General features: G+C 40.7%; 1 protein-coding gene across 7 annotated transcripts in view; it reads right to left on the minus strand.

Annotated features, from left to right (window-relative positions):
• The window catches only part of eya1 (EYA transcriptional coactivator and phosphatase 1), a 40,632-nt gene extending 40,068 nt beyond the window's left edge, over window positions 1-564 (minus strand). For all 7 annotated transcript variants that reach the window (XM_056434168.1, XM_056434167.1, XM_056434166.1 and 4 more), the window contains exon 1: window positions 321-564. The gene's annotated coding sequence lies outside the window, so the exon portion shown is untranslated. The remainder of the gene's footprint in view (window positions 1-320) is intronic.
• Window positions 565-15,322: the final 14,758 nt, after the last annotated feature.

Here is a 15,322-nt window from a genome sequence, read left to right on the forward strand (position 1 = left end):
TACAATTCTTAGAATAATAAAGGTGCACTAGGTGCTGTTTTAAACTACACAAATTAATGACAAGTGCAGAAATTAAATTGTAACTCCTGCTGTTCTGTTGATATGAATACATTAATTGACATTTATATGTTAAATAAAATGCTGATGCAAATGTGCCAAATAAAGGACATCATTTCATACACACACACACACACACACACACACACACACACACACACACACACACACACCCTGAAATACCCCCAACATTTGGGAAGAACAGAAAGACAGTCAGTAAACTGACATATCAAACATCACATACAAATTAAAGCCATACTCACTACAATTATGGTTGAATCCCTGTGTGTTTATCCCTTCTTACAGTTTCTTTAAAAAAAAATCTTCTACAGAGAGATCGTTCAGTCCAGAAGAACAGACAGCACACCTTCTGAAAGAGTGTTGGTAGAATCTGTAGCACAATAAATGTAAACTACAAAACTACTTTTTTCTTTTTCATTTTAGGTGTTGGAACCCATGGAGCCCCGTGCCGTATCTCAGGAGACCCGGTCCTAGTGAGAAAGAGAGTTGTCCGATTACTGCTTCAGGCAGTGACTAGTGAGTGTCTGAGGAAGAGGGGAAAAAAAGAGAGAGAGTGAGAGAGCGAGCGAGAGGGAGGGAGGGAGAAAGGCAGTGAATGAGGGAGGGAGAGGGAGGCTGCTGCTGCTGTTTGAAAAAGCAGAAAAGTTGCTCGGTGCTCTCTCACAGGAAGACTTTGGGTCTGGAGGAGGCACGGGGGAGCTGCGCCTCACACCAGCTCCCCACATGTCATTCACTCACAGCTTTAAGCAATACAGCCCTCTTCAGATTGTATCAGTGGAGTCTAAGACAATGAAATGGCAGCTCTCTCCACCGCCCTGCCTGTCCACTGGAACACCAGGCTCACACACCCCAAGGGCCCACACTTTTCTTCTCCCCCCTCCCGACCCCCTTTCTTCTCCTGTTTTTGTTATGCTCTTTTTTTTCCCCATCACAAACCACATTTTTTGGTCTCTTGTGAGTCTTAGGTCGCTGCAGGATTTCTCTTTGTCATAGAGGGACTTCTGAGGGTAAACAAGAGCTTAGGTCATTGGCTTAGGTGATGGGAAGACGGAGGTTTAACAGCGGCCGAGCGGCTCGGCTCTGTCCGTCTCCACGGCAGTCTAGTGGAAGTCCTCCGTCAACACATACACACCACGACTGTGTGCAAGGTAATGACTGCCTTCTGTCTGCTCCAGGTTATTATTTCAACTGTGCGAAGCTGCTATAATACACAAGGCCATGCTCCTACTGATGAGCTCAAATGGGTGATTTATTCAAGCTGGTGATGAGGTTCGTGCAGCTTTTGCTTCGATATGTCACGACTGCTCGTTCCCCCCAAGAATATCAGGTCTGTGTAATGAACAGCTGAGAGGTCAATAGACCATTTAAATGTTGTCTAATTCACACATCATAAAAATGTGAGTGAAATACCAACTGTAATACTGAAAAATGGAAACCATACATTTACTATGGTAAAGAGGTGGTGACAGAAGAAGAACACCCACGGCGAGAATAATAGTACAGTATGGTAGCAGTTGGCCTATGTATGCACTCCTTGTCAGTGGGTGATAATAAGATATAAAAAAAGAAGCTAAAAGACCAGATTGGTATTTATTTTTGATCACACTAAACTAAAAAGAAATGATAAATTAGTCAATTTCTACGTGACGATCTCAGGAGTTCCCAACGCGGACTGAAAGCAGGTCAACAGCAACCTCTGCAGCAGTCGTCAACAAGGAGATGACCGAAATAGACTGGAGCTGCACGGCTCCTGATTTAAATACACTGCAGTGATGATGTGGACGTTCTGGAAATGCAAGCGCCACTTCCTCTTCCAAACCGACTGCCCACAGGTAAATACACAGGCTCACGTTTCAATATCGAAGCATGAAATATATTGCACATTGAACCGGTTCCTGATAACTCGATTGAGTAATAGATGCTTGGGGACTCTCAAGTAACTATTTCTAATAGCGGAGGGGTACACATGCCAATTGAGTTACTGCATTTACTCTGTCACTCTCTATTTCAATAAGCAGCTGTACAGAATTAGTTTGAGATGTAATTTTGCAAGTGAGTTATTTTCAAATTGCACAGTATAATTATCCAGAGTTGTTTATGTCTCAGATTTTCCTCGTACTCTCCAGCATGCAGTGCTGTTTGGTGCATTTTGAATCAAAGCTCCAATCAACCTAGCAGTTTTACTGGTGATGTCGGGTGATACTATTTCCATGTTCCGCAGTATTCAATGAAAGGCTGTTAAATGCAAACAATCCCATGTAAAATGCAGGTTCAACTTTTAATGTGTCAAGCTTTTGAGAACGATGCCTTTACACATGTCATATGTAATAGAATATGACATTATAAGAGGCACTAAGGTATGTTCAACATGTAAAAACATCATTAGATGCATAGCAACAATATAAAAATATGTTTTTCCACACTAAAACACATATACAGCCTCATAGAGCCGTTCTACATCTGCTAAATGAAAGCTTAACAAAAGATGCACTGATACTGTTCGACTGACATCAGCTCTAAAACGTCACTTGCCAAAAACTATATCAAGTGAGAAATTTGAGAAGTGGGCTAAGATTAAATGTGAAGCCATTCTTTATTGGGGATTATCTTGATGGGACTCAATGGTCCTCATGTGGGGCTGCAGGGATGCCTGCCTGCAATTTAGAGTGAAGAGAGATCGGCACTGTCCTCCAGTGCCAACAGGTTATCCACTCAGCTTCTCACACACATGAAAATAGACTCACGTCCAAATGGCTGATTCTGTTTTTAAGATAAGGAATGGATGGTTGATGTACATCTAACTGGAATCCGAGTGCTTGGAAAGTTGGAGATCCTTAAACTGCTGTGAGTTTTTCCTCTGTTGGTCCACAAAGGGGAACATCTCGGGGAAGCCAGTTTGCTTATCTTGACAAAGAATACATAAACAGATTGAAAGGTACAGGAACGCCGTGACAAGGGATCAAATGGAACAGATGAAACAACATGCTAACACCCTGGTGAAACAGTTGCAATATTTTCATATGCATATGTTGTCAATTTGTTTGGGTAGAACTACTAAAGTGTTTATACAATGTCACACATTGAGGGGGATCAAGTTACTTTTTTGACATTAGTCTCAGCAGAGCAGTACACGCCTTCCCCCAAGAAAGGAAACCTGAACTTGGGATAACTTGGGATAAAATAACAGTTTTTATATATTTACTCAGGCATTACTAGTAGAAGTGTTCACCTATTGACTAAGGAGAAAATACAAAAAACCCTTCACTACACAACCCTCCCGTCCTCCAGCCCATGCCCCTGACACAAGTGGGACATTAAGTTTGCTGGATGGCAATTTGTCAAAGAGCTCTGTAAGTGCTAGGTACGGGATATTCCTGGCTGATTCAATGAGCATAGTTTCCTGTTGAAAATAACCGCGCTGCACAGAGTGACATATCCTTGGTAAAGCAGCACTGATGACCAAGGGAAATTCAAGATAAATTTCAATGCTATTCCATTCTTCTTCGGTTCCCTCTGCTTGTGTTTTCCCGTGAGCACAAACCTAAAAGCAACTCGCACTGCTACATAACAGCCATAGCAATCAAAGCAAAAACAAAAAGCAACCAACATCTTCATTTTAAGGCTAAAACAACATGTTACCTTGAGTTTAAGATGTCTTTCTAGATGCTGTATTCAAGTACACACAATATAACATTAACCCATCTAGCTACCAGGCTTTCATTAAACTCAAAAGAAAACTTTGATGATGACAAGTTGCCGCCACAAAAAAGGGTTTGACAGTGCAGACAGATCATTTTGAAGTCCCTCAAGGTAAATTAGTAGCAAGTCAAGTGCTTTCAAGTGGTGAATGAAAGTTTCAAGTGAAGCCAGAATTCCTTATAAACAAACATCAGGTTAGCCCGCCTCACCGAGGAGCAGCGATCAAAGTAAACACGGCATACCTCGACATGAACATACAGTGGAGCTTTCCTCCTCAAAAAGAAAGGAACAAATGAAATGGTTAACCTCAGTAGACGGCAGGAACTTCAATTCAACATGGGCACCTTACGTTGTAGCTATTGGCTCCATGGAAAACACAAAGAGAACATTCTTTCAACTAAGAAAAATATCTGTTTGTGTAAAATATAGGAAGCACACTTAATAAGCACAGAACTTCAAAACCGTTCACAAGTAATGTATTGTATTATTAAGAAACCCAGTGCATGCTGAGCACTGTTTGATTAAGGAACACTCAGCGGACACATTTATCCAAGCATTTACCACGAGAGACACGTTTGACTTTATGACCAAGTCACACCTGGAGAAAGTCTATGAGGACCACGAAAATCCTCAGACAGACACTTTATTGCTCTCCAATGGCCCCAAACAAGCCAAACAAGCAGACTTTAGAGACCTATTACTCAGAATGAGACATCACTATGGCTGGAAGTATCGCCGCGGGCATTACACTTAAAATATATCGCCTGTTAAAAGATAAAGAGAATAATAAGAGTAAATGCAGCTCAATAAGTTCCATAAACAAGAATTCATTAATATATTTTGAGATGCATATCATCTGATTTTTGTTTCAATAAGAGATTTAAGAAAGGCGAAATCTGCACCTCCATGATGGCAGACCCTTATTTTTTTATAAAAGAAAGTTCTCTTCACATTCATACGTCATCACGAACCGATACACGTATAAGTACACTTTCTGTTTAAGTGAAGAACCACATCACACGCTGAGCTGCTACTGGCATTGGAGTTGTATTGCAACCAGTACATTTCTTCTGAACTCTCTCATCAAAATGTTTGAGACAAAAAGAAGAGCACACAGTTGCATGTTATATATATTTAAAATCTTGTCAGCAAGGTTTATAATTACATTGGAGCCCCAGTTGAAGTCGTCATCTTAAGTAACAGCAACTGTAGTGTTTTGGTTGTCAGCTTGGCATGCGTGATGAATACTGAGCAAGCATTGAGCTTTGAGAGGAAATAAATGAATATAAATTCACTAAATAAAACAGATTTGAGCCTTACAATATTATAATTTGAATTATTTACTTGATTTACAACAGAGCTGAATATCAATATTAAAAAAATAATACTGACACTATATGGACTTTCTATAAATTAATTTGACTTGCCAGGGCAATCATCTAAGTTACAGTGAACTCAATATATGTGATAAAATACCATCAAATACACATTTTGAGATTTGCTTCATTTAGAAATTCTGGTAGTTTTTGGTTTGCCCATTCTAGTTCTTTCTATGTTAAGCTGCTTTTGTCACCGTCATAAGTGTGTCACCAAATTGAATGTTTGTTTGAACAAAACCACAAAGCTTTCATATTGTATGTTCCAGTGCCTAACACACACAGGAATACAGGCTTTCACATGCCTTTCAAGTGCAATGAATTCAGAGTTGGATGAAGCTTCACTTCACTGGTGCATTTTGAAATGATAAAAACAAGTTGCATTCTAGAAAACAGGGTGGCTCACTGGATAGATAATACAACAGTATCTATGTGCCTGCTCTTTTCCCTCAAAGCTGTACTGCAATTTGACAATTTGCAAACAAACTAAATCTGTTGCAGTTGATTCCTGTAAATCGAAACCAGCCATCTTCTGCCTCCGTTCTCTAGTTTCATAGCTGAAAACTTGAGGCTTACTTTGATTGCAAATACAACTGCTCAGGAATGAAGTTGAGCAGATATGATGATTGTTATAGTTGGTATGAGGGATGAAGGGTGTGAATTCGGTGTGAATTCTCGGTTTAAATGCAGAGCCTTGTCAGCAACGGCACTAAATCTAAGTCAGCTGCACCCTGAAATACCAATATGTTTGGTAATAAATTCAGCACCCCTCTAATGGCAGCATTTTTCAGGGCAGCCCCAACTGTCTGGGACGGCTTCTGACTTGCGCAACCCAGGCAGCCAGAAATGTGGCACTCCCTGTCTCCTCTACAGCTGCCTGCCCAGTTGGGCCCAGGTCAGCACAGCGCCAGGAGGCCATGGCGCTCATCAGCAGCCTTATCGTGGGCCTGACCCATGAGGAAGGAGGGGCTGGTCGTCACTGGGAACTTGTGATTTCCACACCACCAACTCCCAATGGGTTAGAGTACAAATGCAGAGGTTATAGACTTAACTTCTGCTTGGCAACCCAAACCTCCCAGGCTGACTCGCTGTTCCTGTACCCCCCTAACTCCCAACCCCCTGAGTCACTCACCAAACCCCCACTAGTCCGGCCACTGTGACATTTGTGAAGCCAGGAGTCCACATAACAAAAACACATTAGGCAAATGTCTGGGGTCAAACGTCTGTTTGAATTGGCCAGATGAAAGCCACTTAGATTGGGTCTGTGCCATTCTGCTTAGAGACTAAATACAGTTACACAAGAGGCTGTGCTATCCGAGGCAGTGGCTTGTCTCACTAAAAGAATATGCTTCCACATTCAAGTTCTGATACCGTCTGTGCCAAAGGAATAATAAAAAAACAATAAAAGAGCTTGTACAAGACTATTTAAGCCTGGGGTATTAGCAATCAGCTATCTATCCCTACACAAATAAACAAATAAATACTACAGACCGGAAAAATAACTTATATTTAACCTACATCTGCATTTGTTCACTAAGAGGCGAGCGCAAGCTACCACAGCAGGGTTATTTACAGCGATTAATGGGCATTCCCATTGGACACCAGTTTTCAGTAATTTTAAACTCCTGGACAGACTTAACAGCTGGGCTTATGTGTGTCCGCGGCCTCCTTCTGCATGTGCACCGAAGCTCAGATTAACTAGGCACCAAATGTCACTCATTTTATAGAACGGCAGGAAACATGCTGAGCTGCACAGTTTTTCACAGCCTTGGGGATAGTGTGAGCTATTTGCAGCTTGCCGAACCAGTGGGTTCCTCCAATCATATCAGACTTGGAGCATGACAAGAAGTTCCAAAATAACCAATGGGCTAATCACAGTTTAAGACTCTGCGAGGAGAGTGCTGACGTATATGCTAATACCTAACCCTAAAGTACATCTTGGTGACTTCTGTGCATGTGTCTGGAACTTGTCGCTGCAGTCATCATGAGTAACGGAGACAGCCTTTCATTTATTGTTTTTACTCGAGCACTCCTGCTACACTATCAATATCCAATGAGCAGGAAGCGCTGTCCGAGTTACTTTACAAATTAGAAAACAAAGACTGCATCGTCCAAGTGAGGAAGCCACTAACAGTGGGTTATAAACCAGGAGGAAATAACAAATACAGCAGTAATTCATTGAAAGTAAACATCCATTCTCTCTGTCTAATTGTAATGTCAGTCCACTTTCCTGAGACCAAAGACTCTTCAGCTTCCCAATGCAGTTCATTTGGACAAACATATCATTGTGAAAGACATCAATAGAACCGACTGGACTAAATGATATTCCAACTTTCCATGTTAGTTTCCTCTTGATGTGTTTAGAAGAGCAGTGGCCCTGCTAAAAGGTGACTTCCTCTATGAGGAAATGGAATTTGTAATGCACTCCTGACAGCACACTCTCCCTTTGTACTTGAAATATGTTGTATCTCATCGAGCTAGAAGCGCTTAAGCTATTTTAGGGAGTCTAATAGTTTACAGTTTTTGCAGTAACCCACATAGTGGTGAAATATTGCTTTGTTTCAATGTAAGACCTAGAGCTATAGAAAACACAACAGTTGTTCATGACACTAGAATGTGATGAGATTATTATCAACAAAAACAAAATGTACGGGATAAAAAACATAACGTGACCTTCTCCATGACACTGACCAGTCAGTTTATAACTCTATTGTGTCCTTTCCATAAATCAGTCCACTGCTAAGTGTTTTTCTGTAAATATTTCATCTTCTTTTATTGTAATATTTGTTGCAGAGCAACATTACTGAAGGTGCATTACTGAAGTAACAAAAGGACTTAGGTAGGTGAATAACCACAATAGTGGTGTTAAGAGTGAGCAAGGTGCTGGAAATGTATTGACAGGTCAGCTGTACATGCATTTAAAAGCTTTAAAGACAGGAGAGATTGATTGTTACTTAAGTTAATTTATCTAGTCCATAAACTAAATAGATTCCTATTGGTATCGGACCTCTTTTAAAAGTCTATCTCATTCCCTCTATTGTCTCGCCTCATAAAAACTTCTGTGGACACGGAGGTTTTCTTACTGAGAAAATAGAAGTAATGATATGACAAGATACTGTATGTCAACGAAACATTAGAGACAGATTTTTAAATTGGAGGCATGTTTGATGTAGCTGCCAAATGCCTGCAGGGAGATCTTTTCTTGAACTCTGTTCGAGACACCTTTGATAAGTAATACGGCTCTTCAACCCTGTGAATCAGCGATACATTATCTCTTTCATACGGAGGGTTTCCTGATCAACCTTTTGGTAAAGACGCACACAGTGAGGGAAGACGTGATGAACTACCAAGGACCTCTGATGATGAACACATGACTCATTAATACCAGCAGCTCCATACGGCTTTGCTAAAAACACAAATGAAACCAAAACAAAGAAATTCTGGTCATCCGGGGCATCGCCTCTGACGCCAAAATAAACATTACGCTTAGTTACGAAGATCCGCTTTTGCATCGAGGGGGGAGAGCAGACAGCGAGGAAACAGGAGAGAAGAGTGTGAAGCCTTCTTCCACTTTACATTGTGACTCAATTGCTGAAGCCCCAGGTGTTTTTTGTTCTGAAAACATCCGGATAACTCTTGAGTAGACTTTAAGTACATCAAAGCGCAAGAGGTTTTGTCTCTTCTGAATGAATCAAATTGTTGGTAATGCTTTCTGTGCCTACTCGTACCAGCTAGATAGACCTATAAATAGCTCAGCAGCCTGCCATGGAAACAAACAACCGCCGAGCCTCGGATCAGTTACAGGAGTAGCAACTTTTTATAGGTCACAAAAACTTCCAGTTGCCTTGGAAACAATGTGGAAGAATAGCGCACTTTAGGACACAGAACAGGTAATACTGGTCTGGGCAATTAGAGGGCCCATTTCGTTGAATAGGAGTTATCTGGGAGCTGGCTTGGGGTAATTGAAGGGTTTGCTCATTCACTGGCCACGGACTGTTCTGCTAATGCTGCACCTGGGCCAAGGCACCTTGAACAACTCACAATGGAAAGAAATACCTGTTTGTTTCCTGGTAGCCAGTGGGAAGTATCTGGTGGAGATCTGCCAACGGTCGGGACCGGTGGTTTAACAGAAAGCCACTATCTGAATATCGATTTCTGTTTTGGCATTGATAATATTGTTAACTCTGTAGTCAATTGGAAAGCAAGGAATCCATTTGATGGAAATTGTGTCCAGAACTCTCAGCATGAAAAATATTGTTTTTCTGCATGACAGAAATGTATGTTTATCTCTTGATCTGTGGCAGCTTTGTATTATTTGTGCACATCCAAAGCATAAATATTTAGTTTATTTGTCAAGCAAGGTGCTTCTAACGGTCTTTATATTGTTTCTCTCTAGCCACTTTGGAGGTCCTTTGTTTCTGCATGTGTTGTCGGTACCAGTGTACAACTCCACCACATCTGGATCAAACTCTTCCTTACTAAAACGCTGTAGGCCTACCTACTTTCACAGCTGTGACTCTCAGAGCTCTCTTGGCCCATCCATTGCATGATGACAATGCAATTTACAAAATTACAAGCTAGCTGAAACCCTGCCCTAAAGAAGCCACAAACTCTGTCTGAATTATTAATCAACTATTGATGAAGGCCTGATAAATGCACTCGGCTCACCATCCCAATGACATTCTTGACTCCTGCCCTCGGCCACTTCTCTGCCAGCCTATATGTTTCTGTCAGTTGATACAAACGTTTGGGTGATGTGAAATGTGCTCATTTAAATCAAAAAAGGTAATTGTTTTCAACAATGTATCAGCTTACATACCTCAACTGTACTGTTATCTTTCTTGCCCGGGAACTCAAATAAGCACGTTTCCATGCCAGCTAATTACAGTTTCACACTGTGTGACATTCGACAATCTTCCCCTATTCTGTTGGCCCGCCACCAAAGTCTTCTAATGTGCTCACACAGGGGGAATCATGATGCCAACCTGACGGAGGTATACAGGCAGAATTTTGATTACTTCTCTGCCTTTAGGTATTAATCTAAAATTCATGAAACTGGAGAGGACATTAGGAATACCCAAACTGTGACATGTTCACTTTTAACAAAGTGGACAAGTCTTCTACGAAAACTAAAGCATGACTGAATGTATGGAAGCACACCAGGGAATGCATAATACCCAAATGGTTTGCGGTGACGCTAATTTAGCAAAAATAATGCACATTATCAAATGGCAGTCAAGCACTCCAGCAGCCCTCCAGACTGACCTCAGGGCCTGGTCGTCCATATCTCCACCGCATCACCTCTATAGCAGCTGCAGAGCACTTAATAAATTGCACCTTTGACAAAAGGAAAAGGTGATGAATTGAAAAAAATGTTTAGCCCTTTCGTGCATGATTAATGCCGCCTCTCCTTCAAATCGACCGCCGATAAATAATTAAAATTAATCTCATTATAGGCGTTTTCATTATAGGATAATTTAATTAAATGAAAGCCCAAGGACCTCAGAGGGCCTGGAGCCACTAGGGCCCCATGCCCTACTCCTCTAATGGGCCGAGGACAGGAGAGTGCACTGGTAATGCACAGGAGCCCATACATTATTTAATGGATCCCACTAAGTAAGAACAGATCAATGATAACTTGTCATCTCATCAATATGTTGAAAGCATTCCAGAGCCCACTGCAGGACAAATCCCAAAACTGGAATAAAAAAATGTCTGCACGCACATACGGAAAGGCCGCACACATGAAAGAAAGCGCATGCATGTTTACTGTTCGCCGAGCAATGTCACTGACTGTCATTTGAGGCCGCAGCTATGAATATTCTTTGTTTGGGCATATTGAAATGCAATACCAAAGAGAGGATGCCTGAGCATTTCACTGATGGGAAAACAGCGGTGGGCTGGAGGTCGAAGGGTTAAGCGAAGATGTAGGACTTTTTGTCTGTCGCCTACATTCCAGTTCAGGTCCAACATGCTTCTGCAAACGGTGAAGGGTACAAGGTGCATCTGACACCAAACAATAAATGATATCGGAGTCGAATGGGAGCCATTAAATACTTCTTGGTGAATGAGAGGAGGGGCCGAAGAGGAAGAGGGTATCTGGGTCCGTCTTGTCTCCAGGAGCACTTAAGCACTCTAATTATCTCACAGCGGTGAAGATGCGCCCATCGAGCTCACATCGAGACGTCTTCAGCTGCTTTCCCACCACACAGAGATCGAGTTCTTGGCTATTCACACAAGCACCGAAATAAATAGAGGCGTACAATTTTCAAAACAGTAATATATAAAATGAACATATCCATAATAGGTACTTTAGTATTAACTTAGCAAACTCTCAAGAGCTGCATTATGTTAGCCCTCTCTACAATATGCCACATGACGTGTTATTACTCAGACTGCTGTTATTGCCAGACTTCTGCAAATTAAATGAATGCTATTATTATGCTTTTGTGATAACAAAGAACATATGTGACAGACTTGAATTAGAACGTAGAAAATCTGTCATTATGTATATGAGCGTCCAGCCTTCATTTCAAAGAGGAAATCTTTAACATAAACATTAGCATTTTGCATTAAACAACTGAGTAATTAGTTTAGGGTATAATAAGCTGGGGGTAGGCACACAATGTAAGAAAGCATTCTGGCTTTAAAATGAATAAAAATTGATTGTGTCCCAATAAAAAACGAATTGGCGGAGTGTTAACTGGATTCCACATAAACGTCTGTAGCCGTCCCTGGACGCTTTATTGTGTGCTAATGCAATAGAGAACACTTAGCAATAAATGCTCCTCTCTGATGAGCTCACAGAGGCTTTCCAAGATGGCCTGATGAAATTGTAAAAATTAGATTTGAGCTAGCTGCTAATGACTCCTAAAACAAAGGAAAATCTCTAAATAGAATTAGCCTGCCCTCTTCTTCTCTAAATACATCATATGTAAATTACTGTCATTGGGAGAAATATGCTTGCCTGGAAGGTAAAGCCTTCATTAGAGATCTCAGTGGGTTTGGGACTCGAACAAGAACTCCTCCAGGACATTTAAAAAGTTTGAGAGACGGCAAAGGTATTGTTCATTCATGGCAGCAGATCAGCGATATTACTTAGAAATCTCTTTTTTATTATTTATTTCAAACCAGATGGATTGTGTTCCAAAGCTGAGGGCATAGATGCTGTAAGACACACATAGAGTGTGCACAAATGTTGTAATTGTCATCCATATTTTTGTGTTTCATTTAAAATCCATTAGTGCTCAGCCAAGTCAATGTAATTTCTGACAAATAGCATTCTCACATATACTATCTTCAGTGCATCAGTTCATCAAATCAGTTTATCAAATACTGAATAGACTGTCGAAGTGACAGGTATCCAATAAAGTTAAACAAATGAATGAATGAAAGTCTGATATATAATATCACATTAGCCATTAAGTGCATACATTTAAATTTGTAATTTCTATAAGGTCTTTTTTTTCTGTGTTTAATTAGCTAACCGATTTGCATTTCATTTGTACAATTATTTTCTTAATCATAATAAACTTAATGCCTCATTAAATTGAATTGATGAATTGTTTGGCTTGCAGTAAATAAGTTAAAAAAAGACAGACTGAATATTGACATTAAACAATACAATTTGGTAGATGGAGACAAGCCTTTTCTTCATATGTCAACTCTGTTATCCAGATAAACAATACAACGTTGTCAACTTAAGGTTCACAAGTGTTGACACGATTCTCACCACCAATTACTTGCCCCTCCAGAGAAGCCTCCACTTAACCACTCAATGACAATTCACACTACCCTCTACTGTTTGTATAGGTCAAGAAAAACAGACATGTATGACAACTTTGCAGGAATTAAACAGGATAAGTAGTGTTTGCAGGAGCTGCTCAACTGTTTCCTAATACAAACAGAGGGCCTGCCAGTTGCCTAGCTTCAGGACACAGCCCTTGTGTGTTCCTACCTGGTAGGTAATTCACTTATCTGGCCATTGTTCTCTGTTCATCCCTTTTGAATCACATGGCTTTGCCATGAGATTTGCCCAGCTTTAGGTAAAACCTCCACCAAATATAAACACAGACCTCACAGGTTTTCCCAAACACAAAACCGTGCTGAATATTTAGTGAACCTAATTGCCAACAATAATAGAAATAGCTTAAATTAATTTATTGTACAGCACTACATAACTGCATGATCAACTTCATCATAATCAAATGCACTGTCAATAATAGTGTATATTTATACAATTGAGAGGAAAAGCAGGATATTGGATTAATTATGCCGCCAGAATGTTTGCGCGACACATGTCTGTATGGCTGCAATGGAGGCTGTGTCTGCATGGGAGGGAAGTCTGAGTGTTTTCTGAGGGTCTGACAGGAGGATCACACACGGAGCAACAGCCAGACTGCAGCTGTGGGGTATTTCCACTGCCCATAAGCACCTACCTATTAATGGGCTTAAAGTAACTCATAATAACTAAGATGTGACAAACTGGTACTGCTCATTTAGTAACGCTTACATGCAATTATTACGTATCAAACTGAATGCAAGCAGAAATTTTACATTGCATTTCCTTTTTCCTTGCTAGATAGAGTTAACAAATCAGCTGTGGGTGAAGGCAGAAAACAGTAAATTATAATATCCAAAACTACCTCCAAATGAAGCTGTGTGCATTTATGATACGTACTATAGGTTTCACATTGATGTATATACAAAGTTAATCGGCCCTGATGTTCTTGAAAGAGTCAAGCAGCGGATTATTGTAATTGAAAGTCCATACTGCGACAGAAATAACTGTTCTCACACAGGGGCTAGACCCACTGGTGCCTTTTGCTGTCTGTTGGCGAGAACTAAATATATTTTCTGCATTCTGAACGGCATTCCACTCGAACGCATACGTGCCAGTAGTTGACAGTGTATAAGAATAAATAGCTTTCTCAGCCAAGCCTTGAGACATGTCAAAGATGGGAGCATATGTATGTGATTTGTTTGTGTGTAGAACAGTTGATTAAATATATCAATTACAGGAGCAGGTGTAAAGAAGTATTTTTGTCAGTATCATAATTTTGGCTCTCCATTTTTCTCAGATTACATTAGTAAGAAGTCAGATGAACTCGTGCATATACATATTGACAGAGTAATAACACTTCTGGCAGCGCAGCAGGGCCTAATTTCTAAGGATCTTAAAAGTGAGCCAGAATTATGTCACTCTGACCACCTGTTCCTCTGAAAAAACGTCACTGGCCTAAGTAGTTCCGGCACGCATCCAAAATGTGAACTTCTGAACCGGAGCGCTTACTTTCTCATTTGTGTAGAAGCAGGAGGTGGCGGCGTGTAGCAACAGCCACTCTAATTTCGTGGTGGTAGAGGAAGGGTTTACATAAGGGATGTGCTGTTCTGTGCCTGTCACTCAACTGGCCTCTGATTGGCTAACACACGATGAGGACTGATGCCGCTCCGTGTCATCTAAAGGCTAATGACAGATTAAACATCAGTAGCAGAAATGCTAAATATTGTTGCAGTAGTCCAGCAAGGAGTTCACGCTTGCATAGTAGAAATAACCTGGAGAACGTTTCCTTATTGGGGGAATGGCAACAGCTCTCATAATTAGAAGCTCTTTCAAGGATTTTCTTTCTCGTCTTTTACAAAGCAGCTGTAAAAATAAAAAAATATAAAAACAGAAATGAAACGTTCTTTGCAATGCTCACTTACACAATCTATCAAAATAGAAAATACAATCATCTCGGGAAAGTCGGGTTTCATATATTATTAATTGCTCCTGTATTAATTTTGACAGGGTGGGGGTCACGGATATAATTGCTGAGCTCAACAAAACTAATCCTTTCACTGTCAAGGGAAAAAAACAAAATGTTCTGCTGCTCACGCTGTCTGTCTTCACGACTCAGTTGCATTGCAGGTGTAGCACAAGTATACAGTATACAGTATTTATTTTGGACCGGAGCTCTAAAATAGCTGTGCAAGCATCGGTGGACCTCACACAGCTGTGGTGTGGTGCTGCTTACATCATTGGAGTTTATGCCAATTAGCCTTTCTCCCTATTTGCAGGGTGTTTGTCATGAATGAATGACGCACACAAAAATAGATGGAACTGCATCCACAGCCTCGTAGCAGTTTGCTTACTCTGACTGACAATAAAAGAGTTAAAATAGCAATAA

This window comes from Pseudoliparis swirei, chromosome 16 (assembly GCF_029220125.1).
Source record: "Pseudoliparis swirei isolate HS2019 ecotype Mariana Trench chromosome 16, NWPU_hadal_v1, whole genome shotgun sequence".
In the NCBI taxonomy this organism is placed as follows: domain Eukaryota; kingdom Metazoa; phylum Chordata; class Actinopteri; order Perciformes; family Liparidae; genus Pseudoliparis; species Pseudoliparis swirei.